Below are 21,689 nucleotides of genomic sequence, written 5' to 3' on the forward strand. Positions count from 1 at the left end.
CATTGCTAGGCCTAAATATCAACACAAGCTCACAAAAATGATGACATAGTTTTATATATGACAAGAGAGTGTGTCTTATGTCACTTAGGTTCTCCTTAAGTCACTGAACTAAGGTGGGTGGTGGTGACTAAGGAAGTACCCTCGAGAGCCCACTTCTCTACACAAGGTAGATGATCAGATACAACGTCCAAACTCAATCCACTTGGAGAATTTCCCCTCAACACTATCTTCAGAACCACCGCCAAGTGTAGACATGGTTGATTTTTGGCTTAAACCAACATATTCAACAACCCATGAATCAGGCTTGATTACTTTTCTCCTCTGTCAGTTGATCAAAGTCAGGTCCTCTATGAGCCACAGTTGTCAGCAGAGAAGTACTAGTGATGAATGATGAGTGAGAACTGGGCCACCTATTCATGCAGATTACTTGTGCCCTCTGGACCAGCTCCAGCTGCATCTGGAACATACTATGTCTGTCATATGATGGCCTGCTGCTGGGCCTTCCTGACATTATGAGTTGGTAGTTATCACAGCTCTCAGCTTAAGAGGGGCACCACTCGTCCCAGAGTGACTTGATTTACTAAGGCCAGATGCTCATTTTTGTCAGGGTTCAGATGCCAGGAGCTATTCTTCTTTTTTTGAATGGTAAAGTAAGCAGCCACTGCCTAGGAGAGAAAACATCTGGTGGTCACAAGTGTTGATGGTTAGCTGCAAAGCGTGGAGAAGCTGGGGGATGAAGACACACACTGGTTACGGGCATCTGAGGAGGGCACCCTTATGCTTGCCCCAAAGTGAGACAGGAAGAAATGCTCTGATTTCAGAGATTCAAGAGATCAGGAGAGAGAGGGAGTGGTCAGAGAAAGCTCCCTATACAAAGTCAGACTTCAGATAGTTTCATTGAGAGGCAGTGAACATGTGACTTCAATTGTATTAACAAGGGCATTATAGTTATGTTTAGTGGGGCTGTCAGTAGTGACTGGGCACAAGAGAGTCTGAATTATCACAGGAGGTGACACTGAGATTCTTTAATGCTTTCTCTATATTATCCATTGTTGTTGTTTAGTTGGTATGTCTGACTCTTTGTGATTCCATGGACTATAGCCCAGTAGGCTCCTCTGTCCATGGGATTTCCCAGGCAAGAATACTGGAATGAGCTGCCATTTCCTTCTCCACAGAATCTTCTGGACCCAGGGACTGAACCCATGTCTCCTGCTGTGGCATGAGAATTCTTTACTGCTGAGCCACCAGGCTCAAAAAAACAAACTACAAAGCCAAACCCCAAATATCTCAACATCTACCTCTGCTCAATAATCTCTCCTTCAAATTTGTTGCAAGGTCCTCTAGGAAATATCTTTTGAAAAAGTAAGTTCTGAGCACATTGGCCCAATTCCCCTGCTCCCCATTCCATTCCCAGCCTCTTTCCTTTTCCACCTCTCACTCTCCTCTGTGTATTGGGTGCTGGTCACCCAGCAAGGACTTTGAAGTAAGGCACTGCATCTTCTCTTGGGACATAACTGTATCAGGTTAACATTTACAATTGCCCTGCCTTTACTGCAAGTTGCAAATCACTGCTATCTAATAATATAAAACAAAATATAATGAGAAACAAACAAAAAAGAATACAAGATAATGAATACGAGAGCTCAGAGACCAAAATTTTGAAATGATAAGAGACAACACAAGTTACATTTATGGTAAATTTAAGACATCAGAATGTAGAAAGCTATCATTGTTGAGAATTCACTGTGTATCTGTGGACCCTATGCTTAGGGCTTTATGTATATTATCTGAGTTTTAATCTAATGAAATCAAATGATGTCCCAGTCCATCCTTCCAAAGGGAGAACTCAGGCTCAGAGAGACTGAATTGCAAGTCCAGGGTCTCATTAGTGGGAGGTAGAGGAGCTACAGCTCAACCCAGGAATCAGAGACAATTTTGTTCAAGCAAACATGGAAGACTTTCAGAAGACAGCAGGACTTGAGTATTAGAATATGATAAGCTGTAGAGAAGGTGGAGGGGAATTGCTGTCACAGTAGCTGAAGTGTCTGTACATGTGTGTGGAGGTATCTGGTATGGAGAAAAGAGACAGGAGAATGCTACATCAGTGCTTATCAAACTCGATCCTCAGATCACCACATCAGTACCATAACAAAGGCACTCATTCTCCTTTTGTTCTCTCCCACCCCATCTCTCTATTCTTGTTCCCCAGAGGCAACAACTTTCAAAAATTTCAGGTATTTATCATGGTATTTACTTCCATCTTTCTAAAAAAAATATGATTATAAATTTTCAGTTTTAGAAATTATTTACTGAACATGATAATTTAGCTATTATACAATTCACCCCTCACTAATACATAATTACCCTGTACCCTGCTCCTAAGGTGATTCCCTGGTAGTTCAGCTGGTAAAGAATCCACCTGCAACGTAGGAGACCCCAGTTTGATTCCTAAGTTGGGAAGATCCCCTGCAGAAGGGATAGGCTACCCACTCCAGTATTCTGGCCAGGAGAATTCCATGGACCTTAGAGTCCATGGGGTCACAAAGAGTCAGACACGACTGAGCGACTTTCACTTTGGATCTTTTGGCAAGAATACACAGAAGAACTGTACAAAAAAGATCTTCATGACCCAGATAATCATGATGGTGTGATCACTCACCTAGAGCCAGACATCCTGGAATGTGAAGTCAAGTGGGCCTTAGAAAGCATCACTATGAACAAAGCTAGTGGAGGTGATGGAATTCCAGTTGAGCTATTTCAAATCCTCAAAGGTGATGCTGTGAAAGTGCTGCACTCGATATGCCAGCAAATTTGGAAAACTCAGCAGTGGCCACAGGACTGGAAAAGGTCAGTTTCGTTCCAATCCCAAAGAAAGGCAATGCCAAAGAATGCTCAAACTACCGCACAATTGCACTCATCTCACATGCTAGTAAAGGAATGCTCAAAATTCTCCAAGCCAGGCTTCAGCAATACATGAACCATGAACTTCCAGATGTTCAAGCTGGTTTTAGAAAAGGCAGAGGAACCAGAGATCAAATTGCCAATATCCGCTGGATCATCAAAAAAGCAAGAGAGTTCCAGAAAAACATCTATTTCTGCTATATTGACTATGCCAAAGCCTTTGACTGTGTGGATCACAATAAACTGTGGAAAATTCTGAAAGAGATGGGAATACCAGACCATCTGACCTGTCTCTTGAGAAACCTCTATGCAGGTCAGGAAGCAACAGTTCGAACTGGACATGGAACAACAGACTGGTTCCAAATAGGGAAAGGAGTACATCAAGGCTGTATATCATCACCCTGCTTATTTAACTTATATGCAGAGCACATCATGAGAAACGCTGGGCTGGAAGAAACACAAGCTGGAATCAAGATTGCCGGGAGAAATATCAATAACCTCAAATATGCGGACGACACCACCCTTATGGCAGAAAGTGAAGAACTAAAGAGCCTCTTGATGAAGGTGAAAGAGGAGAGTGAAAAAGTTGGCTTAAAGCTCAACGTTCAGAAAACTAAGATCATGGCATCTGGTCCCATCACTTCATGGCAAATAGATGGGGAAACAGTGGAAACAGTGTCAGACTTTATTTTTTTGGGCTCCAGAATCACTGCTGATGGTGACTGCAGCCATGAAATTAAAAGACGCTTACTCCTTGGAAGGAAGGTTATGGCCAACCTAGATAGCATATTTAAAAGCAGAGACATTACTTTTCCAACAAAAGTCCATCTAGTCAAGGCTATGGCTTTTCCAGTGGTCATGTATGGTTGTGAGAGTTGGATGGTGAAGAAAGCTGAGTGCCGAAGAATTGATGCTTTTGAACTGTGGTGTTGGAGAAGACTCTTGAGAGTCCCTTGGACTTCAAGGAGATCCAATCAATCCATCCTAAAAGAGATCAATCCTGGGTGTTCATTGGAAGGTCTGATGTTGAAGCTGAAACTCCAATACTTTGGCCATCTCATGCGAAGGGTTGACTCATTGGAAAAGACCCTAATGCTGGGTAGGATTGGGGGCGGGAGGAGAAGGGGACGACAGAGGATGAGATGGTTGGATGGCATCACTGACTCGATGGACATGGGTTTGGGTAGACTCTGGGAGTTGGTGATGGACAGAGAGGCCTGGCGTGCTGCAATTCATGGGGTCACAACGAGTCGGACACGACTGAGCAACTGAACTGAACTGAAGGTGGTCTTCAGAGAAGGCAATGGCATCCCACTCCAGTACTCTTGCCTGGAAAATCCCATGGATGGAGGAGCCTGGGAGGCTGCAGTCCATGGTGTCGCCAAGAGTCAGACATGACTGAGTGACTTCACTTTTACTTTTCCCTTTTATGCACTGGAGAAGGAAATGGCAACCCACTCCAATGTTCTTGCCTGGAGAATCCCAGGGACAGCGGAGCCTGGTGGGCTGCCGTCTATGGGGTCTCACAGAGTCAGACATGACTGAAGCGACTTAGCAACAGCAGCAAGGTGGTCTTAATAGTATCCTACTTGGTTAAATCAATATTTAACAATTACATTCTTGGCTGTGTAAGTGTTACCTGTTATTTGTGGCTGATCTATAGCTCATGGTGACATTTCCTTTGTTTAAAATCTATTCCCCTCCCAAGAGTTAACATTTTTGCTTGCTTATGTGTTTTTTTTTTTTTTTTTTTGGTACTATAACCATCGGGAGACGGTAAGGGATAGGGAGGCCTGGCGTGCTGCGGTCCGTGGGGTCACAAAGAGTTGTACACGACTGGGCGACTGAACAACAACAACAACCAGTTTATCCCTGAATTCTGACAGAACTATATAATATTTCTCAGTATATTTATAAATATTAGATATTCTATTACCTTACATTTTTGAGAAGTGGCTGTGAGGGAGTCATCTCTCCTGAGTTGGTGGTCTCTAATCCTATATTAAACAGGTTTTCATTTCACAGAATTTCATTTCACCATCATCATGTCAGGAATTCCCTTCGCCTTTCTTCTCTGTTGATTCTGTCCCTTTTCCACTACAACTGCTTTATTGTTGGCTTAAACCTCCATGCTTTCGTGAGATATACCTGAACAGTGGTTTCCAGAGAAAGGATACATGGATGGAGAGAGGGAAGCAGGGAGTAAAGCTGGGGATGGCTCAGAGAAAGCACCTTCATAAAGAAATGTGAAGATATCATTCTGGGGTAATGCAAGAATACTGTGAGCTTCTGCTCTTTCTGAGGCAGCAATAAGCTCCAGTCATACTGAACTAGTAAGGTGAGGGTTATAAGATAAATCTTTATATTCTTCCATGCATGTAACAGGCTTAGAACTCAAATATAGAACATACAGAAAACAAGCATTAAAGAAGCTGTACTTTGCCATAGTGACAGAAGAGGGCACCATTAAACTAAGAATCTTGTAAACCATCACAAATCCACAAAAAGAACTGAAGGGAATAAATCTGTGCAAAACTACCTGGAGGGCAAGGGGCGGAGAAATAAACATTTCAAGTGATGAAACTTCACCATTCCAAGGAAGATAAAAACAAAACACAAAAACATCCAAGCAACCATGAAGTGAAAGAAAATTGCAACACCACGTTTCAAGGCTGAATTAAATACCCTCAAATAAGTATTTGGAAATATGAAAAGTTATCTTCAATTGGAAATTAAAAACAAATGGATTTGGGAAAAAAAAGGAAGTAGTTTTAAAAGAGCTGGTTGAACTCAAGGAATAACTAGAACAAAAAGAAAAATTATCTCAGAATTAAAAAGTAAATTTTAAGTATTTGTTTCCTAGGGCTGCCTTAAGAAGTCACCACAAAGTGAGTCACTTAAAACAATAGGTATTGGTTCCCTCAGGGTTCTAGAGGCCAGAAGCCTGCAATCAAGGTGTCAGCAGGGCTGGTTTCTTCTGGAGGAGCTCTCCTAGTCTTCAGCCCTCGCTCCTAGCTTCTAGGGACATCCAACAGTCCTTGATCTTCTTTGTTTATATATGCAGTGTTCTAATCTCCCCCTCCATCTTCACACTGCCCTCTTTTCTAAATGTCTTCTCCTGCTTCTCGCTTCTCATCTAAGGACACTTGCCATTGGAATTCGGCCACACCCAGCTAATACAGACGGATCTCATCTCAAGATCCTAAACTTAATTAGATCTGCAAAACCTCTTTTTCCAAATAAAGTCACATTAATGGGTTGGAAGTGGACTTACCTTTTGGGAGGCCAACATTCAACTTTATACAGCACTCAAGAAAGAATGAACTCACGTGGAAATTTAATAAGCAGCCCCAAAGAAGGGCAAGCAATCAGCCAAGAAAATGAAATAAGATAGACTAATAAGAGCCAGGAAGGAAATGATTGACACAGAAGACAGGCAATGCAGCTTAGACATAATTGGAGCCCTTGAAGAAGAATTATAAAACAATGAAACTTTAAAAATTATAGTTGAAGAAAACATCCCAGAAATAAAACATGTATCTACACATCGAAAGGATTTGCTAAATAGATAAAAATTAATCTGAAATGGTCAGCTCCAAGATAATCTAATAAAACGATTTGATTCCTTCATTGTACCTGTTTATTCTTTCAACAAGTCCACTCTGATTTGATTACTGTAGCTTTATAATAAGAATCAAAATCAGGTAGGACTAAGTCCTTCAACATTGCTGTCCTTTTCCATTGCTGTTGTTTTCATTATTCTAGGTCCTTTGTATTTCCATATAAATTTTAGAATCAACTTGTCTATCAGAAAGTCTACTATGTTTCTGATTCGAATTGTATTGAAATTATAGATCAATTTGGAAATGACAATTTAACAATATTGAATTTTCTAATCTATGAACATGGTGTATCTCTCCATTTATTGAGGGCTTTGCTTTCTTTCATTGGTGTTTTGTAACTTTTAGCACACAATCCTACACATATTTTGTTAAGGTTTATACTTAAATTTTTCATGTTTTGGTATTTTGTAATTGGTTCTATTTTAATATTTAATTTCTAATCATTAATTTCTATAAAATGTTTATCCAACTGATTTTTGTATACTATGTATCTTGTGGCTTTACAACTTCTCTGATTAGTTCTAGTATCTGTTTTGTAGGATATTTTATAGAATCTTTGGGATTTTCTATATGAAAAATCATTTCATTCATGAATAGAAACATTTTATGAGTAGATTGCTTATCTTTACTGCAGTTAGTTCTTTTTCTGGGGTTTTACTTGTACGGAAAAAGTATCATAGAAAAAGCAAGGGAATTCCAGAAAAACATCTACTTCTGCTTTGTTGATTATGCTAAAGCCTTTGACTGTGTGGATCACAACAAATTGTGGAAAATTCTTAAAGAAATGGGAATACCAGACTATCTGACCTGCCTCCTGAGAAAGCTGTATGCAGGTCCAGAAGCAACAGTTAGAACTGGACAACAAACTGGTTCCAAATTGGGAAAGGCTATATATTGTCACCCTGCTCGTTTAACTTATATGCAGAGTACATCATGTGAAATGCCAGGCTGGATGAAGCACAAGCTGGAATCAAGACTGCCGGGAGAAATATCAATAACCTCAAATATGCAGATGACACCACCCTTATGGCAGAAAGCGAAGAGGAACTAAAGAGCCTCTTGATGAAAGCGAAAGAGGAGAGTGAAAAAATTGGCTTAAACTCAACATTCAGAAACCTAAGATCATGGCATCCTGTCCATCACTCCATGGCAAATAGATGGGGAAACAATGGAAACTGTGACAGACTATTTTCTTGGACTCCAAAATCACTGCAGATGGTGACTGCAGCCGTGAAATTAAAAGACGCTTGCTCCTTGGAAAAAAAGCTATGACAAACCTAGACAGTGTATTAGAAAGCAGAGACATCACTTTGCTGACAAAGGTCCGTATAGTTAAAGCTATGGTTTTTCCAGTAGTTATGCATGGATGTGAGAGTTGGACCAGAAAGAAGGTTGAGCAATGAAGAATTGATGCTTTGGAACTGTGGTGCTGGAGTAGACTCTTGAGAGTCCCTTGGACAGTAAGGAGATCCAACCAGTCCATCTTAAAGGAAATCAGTCCTGAATATTCATTGGAAGGACTGATGCTGAAGCTGAAACTCCAATACTTTGGCCACCAGATGTGAAGAACTGGCTCATTGGAAAAGACCCTGAAGCTGGGAAAGGTTGAGGGCAAGAGGAGAAGTGGGTGACAGAGGTAGATGGTTGGATAGCATCACTGACTCAATGGACATGAGTTTGAGCAAACTCCAGGAGATAGTGGGCAGGGAAGTTTGGCATGCTGCAGTCCATGGGGTCACAAAGAGTCCAACATGACTGAGCGAGTGAACGACAACTGGTTTAAACATATTCCTCTATCTAATTTTGCCTAATTCTCTGTGTTTATTTCTATGTATTAGGTAGGTCAGTTACATTTCCTGATCTTGCAGCAGTAGCCTTATGTAGGAAACATCCTATGGTGCCCAGCAGCACACTCCCTTCTGGTCACCAGAGCTAAATGTTCTAGGGGTACCATCCAATTTCCTCAATACAATAGATGAGAAATAGTAATTCATTGTAATTTTAACTTGCATTTCTCTAAGACATCTTTTTATACGTTTTAAGAGCCATTTTTATATGTTTCTTGTGTGTATATGTGGTCTGTTAAAACCTTTTGCCCATTTTTCTGTCATATGTGTGTTCTGGGCATCAGAACAGCCCTTCAAAATGAGGAACTTAGGATTTGATACAGGATCAGGTCTCCAAAAAATGGAGAAATCTGCCATTCATGTGAAGCAAAACTATTTTTAATGAGGAGACAAGGAAATCTCCCAACTGGTCTTCATAAAAACATATTAGACATATTTACGAATATATAAACAAAGCTAGTGAACAAAGCTAATGGAGGATAGAGGTGATGGAATACCAGTTGAGCCATTTCAAATCCGAAAAGATGATGTGAAAGTGCTTCACTCAATATGCCAGCAAATTTGGAAAACTCAGCAGTGACCACAGGACTGGAGAAGGTCAGTTTTCATTCCAATCCCAAAGAAAGGCAATGCCAAATAATGTTAAAACTACTGCACAATTGCACTCATCTCACACACTAGCAAAGTAATGCTCAAAATTCTCCAAGCCAGGCTTCGACAGTATGTGAACCGTGAACTTCCAGATATTCAAGCTGGTTTTAGAAAAGGCAGAGGAAACAGAGATCAAATTGCCAACATCCATTGGATCACAGAAAAAGCAAGCAAGTTCCAGAAAAACCTTTACTTCTGCTTTATTGACTACACCAAAGCCTTTGACTGTGTGGATCACAACAAACTGTGGAAAATTCTTAAAGAGATGGGAATACCTGACCACCTGACCTGCCTCCTGAGAAATCTGTATGCAGGTCAAGAAGCAGCAGTTAGAACTGGACATGGAACAACAGATTGGTTCCAAATCGGGAAAGGAGTAGGTCAAGGCTGTATATTGTCACCCTGCTTATTTAACTTATATGCAGAGTACGTCATAGAAATGCTGGGCTAGATGAAGCACAAACTGGAATCAAGATTGCCAGGAGAAATATCAGTAACCTCAGATACGCAGATGACACCACCCTATGGCAGAAAGCAAAGAAGAACTAAGGAGCTTCTTGATGAAAATGAAAGAGGAGAGTGAAAAAGCTGGCTTAAAACTCAACATTTATAAAACTAAGATCATGGCATCTGGTCCCATCACTTCATGGCAAATAGAGGGGGAAAAAATGGAAACAGTGACAGACTGTATTTTGGGGGGCTCCAAAATCACTGCAGATGGTGACTGCAGCCATGAAATTAAAAGATGCTTGCTTCCTGGAAGAAAAGCATGACCAACCTAGATAGCACATTAAAAAGCAGAGACATTACTTTGCTAACAAAGTTCCATTAAGTCAAAGGTATGATTTTTTCTAGTAGTCATGTATGGAGGTGAGAGTTGGACTATAAAGAAAGCTGAGCACTGAAGAATTGCTGCTTTTGAACTGTGGTGTTGGAGAAGACTCTTGCGAGTCCCTTGGACTGCAAGGAGATCCAACCAATCCATCCTAAAGGAAATCAGTCCTGAATATTCATTGGAAGGACTGATGCTGAAGCTGGCCACCTGATGCGAAGAACTGACTCATTGGAAAAGACCCTGCTGCTAGGAAAGACTGCAGGCAGGAGGAGAAGGGGACAAGAAAGGATGAGATGGTTGGATGGTATTACTGACTTGATGAACATGAGTTTGAGTAAGCTCCAGGAGTTGATGATGGAAAGGGAAGCCTGGCGTGCTGCAGTCCATGGGGTTGGAAAGAGTCGGACAAGACTGAGCGACTGAACTGAACTGATGAATGTATAATTATATACATAAATTATATCTATCAATATATTGATATATAACATACACATTGTTGTTTAGTTGCTAAGTCATGTCCAAATCTTTGGGACCCCGTGGACTTGTAGGCTGTCAGGCTCCTCTGTCCATGGGATTTCCCAGACAAGAATACTGGAGCAGGTTGCCATTTCCTTCTCCAGGGGATCTTCCCGACCCAGGAATCAAATCTGCACCTCCTGCTTGGCAGGCAGATACTTCTTCACTAAGCCACCAGGTAAGCCCAGAAATGACTTTATAGGTCATCTAGTCCCAGTTTCTCACCCCAGGAATAGGAACCCTATCATGATATCCAAAAATGGCTCCCACTTCTGCTTGTATGTTGCATTATATGAGGTGAAATGTGGACTTAAGAAATCCTTTCATTTGGCCTAGAGTCCTGCCCCAAGACCCAGCAGATCTCTCACTAGACAAAATCACCAGCTCTAATATATACAGACACAAACTTATTTTAGCATTTCCTAGTGGGAATGATAATCACTTTACTATAGTGAATACCTGCACAAAATAAGCTTTCTCCTGCTGCACTTGTTCAACGGGGATGACACATCTTCCTATCACTTGGACCACCTTGCCAATCTGCTGACCTTTGTAGTGTCCTCACACAAATTGAACTTCAATATTCTTGCAGATGGCATAGATTCAGCATTGTACTTCTGTCTCAGCAACTTGGGAGGGGAAGGCAATCTTCCTACAAATGTAGGAAGGTGCATTAAAATGCCTTTCAGGGTTCTTGCTCTAGTAACAAGTTACACAGGGATTAAACTTCATTTTGGCAAGAGGAGGGGAAAAAGCTGATAGATGCTTTTACTTTTCTTGCCACTCTATGCTCTTCATTAGCTGAAAATATCTGTCAAGAGAAAGAAGGCAAGTGAGGGATTGAGCCTGAGGAGCAGTGGACCAGTCCTGTGCAGGCTGCAGATGCCCAACAAACCAGCAGCCAAGGAGAAGGGAGCTCTCTAGGGCTTCTGTTAAGGTTGGCAGTGGTGCATGAGTTATCTGATTTTATGGGTCTCTTCAAAAGGAGAGAAGATCCTAATCGACCACAGATGCCATTAGAAGGCATATGGCCTATGCTCAAAACATAACCTGAGTCAAGAAACTTATTGTCTTGAATCTGTATGACTAAAATTGTTTTAAAGTTGTCAATCCCAGAGTGTAGTCAAAGCCTCTGGTGCAGCCAGCAGTCAGCCCAGACCTCCACTCAGAAACAGACCGTCGTTCCAAAGTTGAGATTCTGCCCACTCAGCCAACTAAACCCAGCTCAGAGCCAGGCCTCTGAAACTCAGCATTTAATGAAAAACTTATCTTCCTTACTGCCCCAGTTTACAGAGTATTTCAATACCTTTCAAGATTCACAACCCACTGAGAAAAGTAGCCTCTAATTTCCAGATGAAATACTGAGGCTCTGAGAGGGCTGCTCCAGTTGTCCAATATGATACAACTGTTGGGAAAAACCATGACTTCAAGGTACCAGTCTCCTTGTTCTTTGCTTTTTGTTTCTAGATTTATTCTGGCAAGATTCTTCCCAGAAGCAGGACCATTCCCACAAACTGAGTCCATGATTTCAGAATGGAGTCTAACATTTTAAAATATGGGAGTAAAGATTTGTTCAATTAGCCAGGCTCAGGATACAGAAATACCTAACGTTTCCCTTTTTCCAACACCGCAGCTTTTCCCAATGTGATGCCTGTAAGTTCATTCAACCCAGTAACAATCACTGATGTAATGCACAGTCCAGCTCTTTTCTCCACTGTCTCACCACTGGGTTGTCTTTACCTACTTTGTGTTAGGTCTTTGATATTGCTCTAAGTCCTGCAGATGTAGGATCCATTTTTCAAAAAGCATTGTCTTAAAAATATCATTGTCTTAGGCCTTTTTATTTTCTACTTTTTCTAAGTCTACCTACTCACACCTTTTACATTCACCTCAGATACATTTTTGTGCTCGATGCAGGCACACACTTACAAGGTAGAGCCTCTCATTCAATTTTGAGAAGAGGGAATTCCCTCCTAACACTAGAGAAAGAAATGTTACTGACACCTTAGTAGAAAAAAAAAAACATACCCCTCCTTTGGAAAAGATGTAGCCCTGCAGAGGGCATGGCTTGGCAATGGAAATTCTGAGAGCTTTTATCCCCACTAACCTCCTTGGCCAGGCATCTTTGTGTGACACTCCAACTGCACAATCATATCAGGTAGCCCTCAGTGTGGGATCCATGAAGAGTATTACTTTAAGATTTTGTTTAGTGGTTGACAAGGCAAGTAGACGGGGTCATCTCACAGTCTGTAATTACATCTGTAGTTAGTTAGTTCCATGAGTTTGTGCGCGTGCTAAGTCGTTTCAGTCGTGTTGGACTTTTGTGACCCTATGGACTGTGGCCCACCAGACTCCTCTGTCCATGGGATTCTCCATGCAAGAACACTGGAGTGGGTAGCTATGACTTCCTCCAGGGGATCGTCTTGACCCAGGGATCAAACCGGCAATTCTCACATCTCCTGCATTGGCAGACAGGTTCTTTACCACTAGCACCTCCTGGGAAGCCCATGAGGGTAGGAACTCTGTTTTTACACACTCTATTATGTCAGTGCCTACTATAGTGTCTGGTACCTAGTAAGCGCTCATTATTTCTTTGATCCTTTTTATAACTGTGGCTTTAGTTCTTTGGACAAAGCAAAAAGTTTCCAACTCAGACATGACCATTGTCCAAAAGTTTATCTGTGGCAAACACGGGGACCCTTACAGAGAAGAGTGAGATGGGCAGCCAATTCCAAAGCAGAGACTGCTAACGCTAATAGTTAGCCAAGGTTACAAGTTTTGGATCAGCATCTACAATTGCTTCTGAATACTGTCTCATTTAACTAGAGTAGCAATATAAATTGGAGAAGGCAATGGCACCCCACTCCAGTACACTTGCCTGGAAAATCCCATGGACGGAGGAGCCTGGTAGGCTACAGTCCATGGGGTCTGGAAGAGTCAGACACGACTGAGCGACTTCACTTTCACTTTTCGCTTTCTTGCATTGGAGAAGGAAATGGCAACCCACTCCAGTGTCCTTGCCTGGAGAATCCCAGGGACGGGGGAGCCTGGTGGGCTGCCATCTATGGGGTCGCACAGAGTTGGACACGACTGAAGCGACTTAGCAGCAGCAGCAGCAGCAGCAATATAAATGATTGAATCTGTGGCTGGGCCTTAACAGACTGCTGTGATATTTACACATTATTAGTTACCTGTTTTTTTTTTTTAATTCCATTCTTGTCTCTTCTTCCAATCTATTTGCTGTACCACAGCCACTATGAAAACTAACCTGATTAAGGTATTCTTCTCTTCAAAACCTTCCAGTGGTTTTACTGCTTATGAAAAAATGGTAAAATTTTATCATAATTTACAATGCCCTGTGTGAGTTGGCATCTATTTACCTCTACAAGCTCCTCTAGAGTCCCTCTCTTTACTTTCTATGCTCTGACCACCATCCCTCCACTTCCTTAGGTTCCTGAGGTTCACTGCTGCTCAGGCATTCATACATGCTGTTTCCTCTGTCTAAAACACTTTCTTCCCCCACCAGAATAGCCACTTACCTGACTTTTGCCCTTGCTACAGTTCTCAACTTAAACTGAGTTCTGACTGGCATATTGACTGCATAATGTGAGTCTCCCCTCTTGCCCAATAACTCTACCTCCTTGCAGCCTGTTCTTTTCTTCCGTAGTCCTTGTCCCATTCTATCCCAATCTATACACTTGTATGTTCTGATTAGCATCTATCTTCCCCACTATCAACATTAATTCCATGAAGCTCTGTTTGGCTCACTGGTATATTCTCAGTATTATTTAGGGGTTTGGCATATAACCTGGATTCTAGTGTTTATTGAATACATGAAAGTACAGTTTTTAAGGATCAGAGAGACATGTTAACATGGGTTAGGAGAAGGTAACATGAAGAAGTAAAATCAGACAAGAAAGAGCATCCCTGGCATTACAGCCAGGGCTCATCTCCTCGCCATGCAGATCCCATGGCAGCTCAGGAGCAGTTCTTGAGCCTCAGGAATCCGAGTCATTTGTAGCTCTGATGGTGTCTCAGCAACAAAGGCAAATGTCCCTTGGTTCCTGCAGTTTCTGATTTCTTCCTGCTATTCATTTCTCAGCAACATTCTTCTGCTTCTCTTGTTAACTATCTACCATGAGGAAGTTTTCCTTATCTTAAAAAAATTGTTCTTATGAAAAAAGTAAACTTATTACAAAAAAATTGGATAACACTAAAAAGCTATCATCTTATTTATCTAGAAAGAAACTAACAACTTGATACAATATCTTCCTAGAGAACATACATGTACACACAGAAATTATCTTTCTACAAACTGGAACATTTATAGATATAATTTTGTAACTACAATTCTTAATACACAAATTTTGGGGGAACTTTTTAAGTTGTCACAATAACTTTTTATATTTGGAGATCTTAAATCTGTTCTAATGTTCTACTATTAACAATACGAAACACAAATAGCTGGTTGAAAATGCATAGGAATCTAAAAGGAAAGTAATTTACCTCCATAAAACTTAAAATACAAATATATACATTTAAAACTGGTAATGTGTTGTAGGACCACCTCATAGTATGTTTATATTACTATTTTAAACCCCAGTACCTGTGGATATTAATCTTCTTTTGAAAATCTAATTGTCAAAATCGACTAACTTTCTGTCTATTGAACTTCTTTCAAACTGTGTGCTACCACTCCAGTGGAGGATCTTAGACCTCTCACTAATAAATGTTATCTTCTGAACTTGGGTTTAAGAGGCCAAATAATTACTTTTAATGGATTTAGATGCAAAAGAAGTCTAGGTCTCAGATGGTGGGAGTAAATTATGGCAGCACAGTCTTACTGTAACTGATGTTAGAGATATGTGAGCTGTATGGATATGTTGTGACACGGGAACTTTTCTCCCCAACCCTAAGGTGGCAAGGGTGGTGGCAGGGCACAGAAATTATGAAGTGTGTCCACATTCACACATAAGACCTATCTGCTTGTTAATCCAGCCTTTTCAGATGTGACCCCAAGTTATTTGCTTGGCTTTCCTCCCATGGTTATCTTATTGCTAGATGTCTATTCCATGTCCAGCATCTCCTCTAAGATGCAGGTAGAAAGAAGGGGAAGAAATTAGGGCAATAGGGTGAATATCTAAGGCCATGCCTGAAAGCTCTCTTTTAAGGAGCTTTACTAGAAACCCTACCTTACCTTTAGTTATACCTCATGACAAGAACTGTGTCACCCTGTCATCCTTATCAGTAGTGGGGGTGGACAATGTAATTTTTTAGTTGAGCACATTGTCACCACCATGCAAATCAGGATTCTGTTAATAAAGAAGAAAAAAAAAATAAAGGAGTAGTTAACTAGCAGTCTCTCCTACACACAGTTTTAGAAAAGATGGCTTAGGAAGACTTCTGGGAATTTCAGTTCCCAAAATAACCAAAGGAAAATGAAGGGAAATATAAAAAAGAGAAAGAAGTAGTTTTCATTAGAAAGACATATTGGTCTGGCTATTAAAAGGTAGGGTACAAAAAGCCCAAATTGATGGGCAATCTATGAATGCCAGGGTAAGGAAATACCAAGAAAAGGAATAGAGATTGCCAATCTTACTCTCTGCTCTTCAACCCTAATACCCAAACTTCAGACAGGTCTGAGAAAAATGTCTTAGTGGGGAGGCCAACATCCTCAGACCAGAATACTTTCTGCACTGAGAACACTTGGGAACAGGAGGTTTTATGTGCAGGTAACAGACTTGCAGGTACATAGGGTGGGGTATAGAGTGAAGTTGGTTGAAACACAAACGCTTCATGGAAAACAAGCCACAGGGACCCCTCCAGGAGTCTACAAGCTAATAGACTTAACAACAAACAAGCCTGGAAACTCTGTTGTTGTTCAGTTGCTCAGTCATGTCTGACTCCTTCAACTCCGTGGACTGGAGCATGCCAGGCTTCCTGTCCTTCACCATCTCCTGAAGCTTGCTCGAACTCATGTCCACTGAGTCGGTGATGCCATCCAAACATCTTGTCCTCTGTCATTCCCTTATCCTCCTGTTTTCTATCTTTCCCAGCATCACGGTATTTTCCAATAAGTTGGCTCTTCACATCAGGTGGCCAAAGTATTGGAGCTTCGACATCAGTTGTTCCAATGAATATTCAGGGTTGATTTCCTTTAGGAGTGACTGGTTTGATTTTCTTGCTGTCCAAGGGACACTCAAGTCTTCTACAAAACCATGGTTCAAAAGCATCAATTCTTTGGTGCTCAGCCCTCTTTATAGTAGGACTCTCACATCCATACATGACAATTGGAAAAACCATAGCTTTAACTAGACGGACCTTTGTTGGCAAAGTAATATCTTTGCTTTTTAATACACTGTATAGGGTTGTCATAGCTTTTCTTTCAAGGAGCAAGCATCTTTTAATGTCATGACTGCAGTCACCATCTGCAGTGATTTTGGAGCCCAAGAAAATAGTATGTCACTGTTTCCATTGTTTCCCCATCCATAGGCCATGAAGTGATGGGACTGAATGTTATGATTTTTGTTTTTTGAATGTTGAATTTCAAGCCAGGTTTTTCACCCTATTTTACCTTCATTAAGAGTCTCTTTAGTTCCTTTTCACTTTCTGCCATTGGGTGGTGTCCTCTGCATATCTGAGGTTGTTGATATTTCTCCCGGCAATCTTGATTCCAGCTTGTGCTTCATCCAGTCCAGCATTTCACATGATACACTCTTCATATAAATAAACAGGGTGACAATATACAGCCTTGATGCTCTCCTTTTGCAATTTTGAACCAGTCTGTTGTTTCATGTTCCGTTCCAACTGTTGCTTCTTGACCTGCATACAGGTTTCTCAGATGGCAAGTAAGGTGGTCTGGTATTCCCTTCTCTTTAGGAATTTTCCACAGTTTATTGTGATCCACACAGTCAAAGGTTTTGGCATAGTCAATAAAGTAGATGTTTTTCTGGAATTCTCTTGCTTTTTCTATGATCCAATGGATGTTGGCAATTTGATCTCTGGTTCCTCTACCTTTTCTAAATTCAGCTTGTACATCTGAAATTTCTCAGTTCACATACTATTGAAGCCTAGCTTGGAGGATTTTGAGCATGATCTTGTTAGGATGTGAAATGAGTGCAATTGTATGGTAGTTGGAACATTCTTTGGCATTGCCCTTCTTTGGGATTGGGATGAAAATTGACCTTTTCCAGTCCTGTGGCCATTGCTGAGTTTTCCAAATTTTCTGGCATATTGAGTGCAGTACTTTCACAGCATCACCTTTTAGAATTTGAAATAGCTCAGTTGGAACTCCATTACCTCCACTAGCTTAGTTCGTAGTGATGGAAACAAAGACCCATTTGATTTCGCACTCCAAGATGTCTGGCTCTAGGTGAGTGATCCCACCCTCATGGTTATCCATGTCATTAAGATCTTTTTTGTATAGTTCTCCTGTGTATTCTTGCCATCTTTTCTAATATCTTCTGCTTCTGTTAGCTCCATACCATTTCTGTCCTTTATTGTGCCCATCTTTGCATGAAATGTTCCCTTGGTATCTCTAATTTCCTTGAAGAGATCTCTAGTCTTTTCCGTTCTTTTGTTTTCCTCTATTTCTTTGCATGTTCACTGGGGAAGGCTTTCTTATCTCTCCTTGCTGTTCTTTGGAACTCTGCATTCACATGGGTATATGTTTCCTTTCCTCCTTTGCTTTTTGCTTCTTTTCTTTCCTCAGCTATTTGTGAGGCCTCCTCAGACCTTTTGTCTTTTTACATTTCTTTTTCTTGGGGATGGTTTTGATCATTGCCTCCTGTACAATGTTATGAACTTCCATCCATAGTTCTTCAGGCATTCTGTCAGATCTAATCCCTTGAATCTGTTTGTCACTTCCACTGTATAATCATAAGGGATTTGATTTAGGTCATAACTGAATGGCCCAGTGGTTTTCCCTACCTTCTTCAGCTTGAGTCTGAATTTTGCATTAAGGAGTTCATTATCTGAGCTACAGTGTTCAGATCCTAGTCTTGTTTTTGCTGACTGTATAGAGCTTCTCCATCTTTGGCTGCAAAGAATATAATCAATCTGATTTTGGTATTGACCATCTGGTGATGTCCACGTGTAGAGTCGCCTCTCATGTTGTTGGAAGTGGGTGTTTGCTATGACCAGTGTATCTTCTTGGCAAAACTCATTTGCCCTGTGCTTCATTCTGTACTTCAAGGCCAAACTTGTCTGTTAGTCCAGGTATCTCTTGACTTCCTCCTTTTGCATTCCAGTCCCCTATGACGAAAAGGACATCTTTTTTTGGGTGTTGGGTCTAGAAGATCTTGTCAGTCTTCATAGAACCATTCAGTTTCAGCATTACTGGTTGGGGTATATACTTGGATTGCTGTGATAGTGAATGGTTTGCCTTGGGAATGAACCAAGATCATTTGGTCATTTTTGAGACTGAACCCAAGTACTGCATTTTTGACTCCTGCTGACTATGAGGGCTACTCCATTTCCTCTTAAGGGATCCTTGCCTACAGTAGTAGATATAGAGGTCATCTGAATTAAATTTGCCCATTCCTGTCCATTTTAGTTCACTTATTCCTAAAATGTCAATGTTCACTCTTGCCATCTCCTGTTTGACCACTTCCAATTTACCTTGATTCATGGACCTAAAATTCCAGGTCCATGCAATATTGTTCTTTGCAGAATTGGACTTTACTTTCACCACCAGACACATCCACAGGCGGACATTGTTTCTGCTTTGGCTTAGCTTTTTCATTCTTTCTGGAGCTATTTCTCTGTTCTTCTCCAGTAGCATATTGGGCACCTACTGACTTGGGGAGTTCATCTTTCAGTGTCATTATTATCATTTTGCCTTTTCGTTTATGGGATTCTCAAGGTAAGAATGCTAAAGCGGTTTGCCATTCCCTTTTACAGTGGACCACGTTTTGTCAGAACTCTCCACCATGACCCGTATGTCTACTGAATGGGTAGTAAAGAAAGAAGAGACTTACTACTCTATTTGTTCCATCCTCTCCTTTTCTCCCTATACAAAAGAGAATCTTTAGCTATCTATCATGGTTCACTCTGGGTTACCAAATGATGACTTTGGACAGCTATAGAAAACATCTAACTGACTCAGATATACTCTTTGGATGATTTTACCACTCCTTCCATAACAATTTGTACCATTGGCTAATCCTCTCCAGCCATTCAGAAAAGGTTTGGAAGGATGTGAGAGAAGGAATCATCTGGGTGGCCGCCAAAACCAATGGGAGGACCACTCCCTTCCTTGAGAACACTGGTTGTGCATCCTAGGGTTCTTGAGATCATTCTCATTTGAAAGTCTTCTCAATGAAAACGTCACTGTAGTTACACAAAGATGTGAAGTAGGACAAAGGTACTTATTGTACTATTCCATGTAGCAATTCCTAGTAAAGTGGATGAGCACCAAGAGTCTGGGGACTCTTGAGCTAGGAGCCCTGACCCAGTGTTGCCAAAAGTTCAATACCAATAACACACAGCTGTTAGCTGGAGCTAACTCTTTGTGGAAAAAATTCAAAGAGATTATCTGTAACCCATATTAAGATAGGAGATAGTGAAGATAAATTCTAGAAGGTCTGGCTATAATACCAATTTAAATAAGGTTATAGCCATAAGCTAGAGGTCATTATTCTAATACAACAGCACTGGTTATGACAGCAGCTCTGTCTTGAAGGAATGATCACACTAGATATCTTATGTAATTCAGAACACCTGTGATAACTGACTTTCCTCAAAAGACTAAATTGCATATTATTTGTCAATATGCCAAGTTATCTAATTAGTGTAGGGGATGCATATATAGAATAATACAGATCTCAACTGTGAAGATTCATATTTCATATCAGAACAAATGAAGGATGGGAAATCATATCATGCCAAGTAAAAACCCAGGCAAATTTCAGAACCTGTATAGCTTACGCAAAGGCTAAATTTAAAAGTGATTATGAAGGCCCTACTGTAGTTATAAGAGAAGACACAAGTGAGGATGGGGTCACACTAGACTTATGAAATCTCTATTAGCTGGAACAGGGTTAACTGTAGTTGGTCATTTAACTGGAGCTGTTACAGAAATGATCCATTACCCAAACCCCGAGGACACTTCCTGGTCCCTGCTGTCCCTGTCCTAAGCATAGTCCCCAGCCCTAACTATATTTGCTTTTCTTGAGTCTGAGCTGAAGGGAATAGGCACTAGCACTTGTAACATCAAGGATGCTTATAAAGATCTTATCCTATAACACCCATATTAAGTACCAAAAACTGGACTCTGGGTTTTGGCAAAAAAGTGTGGCCCCACTCCTAATTCTCCTACCTGTTGGATATGAGGACCAATCCAATGGCTTCCTGTGAAATACAGTAGGAGCTGCTATGTGGGACTCAGTAGACCAGCATTGGGAGCCACTAACAGCTCCCCCAAATCCTTATTAGGATCCAAAACAGAATTTATAATTTCCAAAGTTTAGATTAACAAAGCAATATAGAGATCTGTGATAAAGCTACTATATATATATATACACACATACGTACATACACACACACACACACACACACACACACACACACACACACACATATATATATAACCCTAATGCTGAAGAGTTGCATCAAGGCATCACCTACTCAATGGACATGAGTTTGAGCAAGCTCCAGGAGTTGGTGATGGACAGGCAGGCCTGGAGTGCTGCAGTCCATGGGATTACAAAGAGTCAGACATGACTGAGTGACTGAACTGAACTGAATGCTGAAGAAATGGTAGCCACAAGATATACAGTGGTCTAAAACCACATCTTCTTAATATAACATTCTAGTTAGGAAGGAAGAAGGACCATGTGCTTAAACAGGGAAAATACCTAAATCCCAGACAATTCCCAACACACATGGGATTCAATAAGATATATCCATAAGGAAGTGGCTAAACTAAGTGAATTTCATGTGGTCCTGGCTCTCCATGCCTTGTAATAAACTGGGGATTTATATTAAGGAAATTTGTTATTTGTGAAATAAATATTTCTATTTTTAAGTGATGAGTTCTATGAAAGCAATGGCAGCATGTTGATCTGGAGTCATTGTATTGGTCTAGACAAAAGCTATCAACTAAGGGGTGGATCATGACTTGTAATTTAAGAAGTCCATGGCTGCAAAACCCCTCTGGAAAGGCCCCTTGTTATGTGTAGCTCTGAACTGGAGAGTTTCTATATTCTTTGGTTCAGTTTGAAGGTCTGTATTCAAAACATGAACTTTAGGTCCCGGAACAAGGTAGCTAGAGTACAGATTTACTGGTTTATCTATCAATGACTTCACCCTCTAAAC

At 40.8% G+C, this 21,689-nt stretch overlaps 1 long non-coding RNA gene across 1 annotated transcript in view; it reads right to left on the reverse strand.

Moving 5' to 3' along the window:
- LOC145524049 (uncharacterized) overlaps positions 1–15,370 on the reverse strand; it is a 42,140-nt gene extending 26,770 nt beyond the window's left edge. The window contains exons 1-2 of the long non-coding RNA XR_014067097.1: positions 12,481–15,370; positions 10,833–11,184 (exon numbers count right to left, since the gene is read on the reverse strand). This is a non-coding gene — a long non-coding RNA (uncharacterized LOC145524049). The remainder of the gene's footprint in view (positions 1–10,832; positions 11,185–12,480) is intronic.
- Positions 15,371–21,689: the final 6,319 nt, after the last annotated feature.

The sequence above is a fragment of the Giraffa tippelskirchi genome, chromosome 2 (genome assembly GCF_054371585.1).
Source record: "Giraffa tippelskirchi isolate mGirTip1 chromosome 2, T2T-mGirTip1v1.2.pri, whole genome shotgun sequence".
NCBI classification, from domain to species: Eukaryota; Metazoa; Chordata; class Mammalia; order Artiodactyla; family Giraffidae; genus Giraffa; species Giraffa tippelskirchi.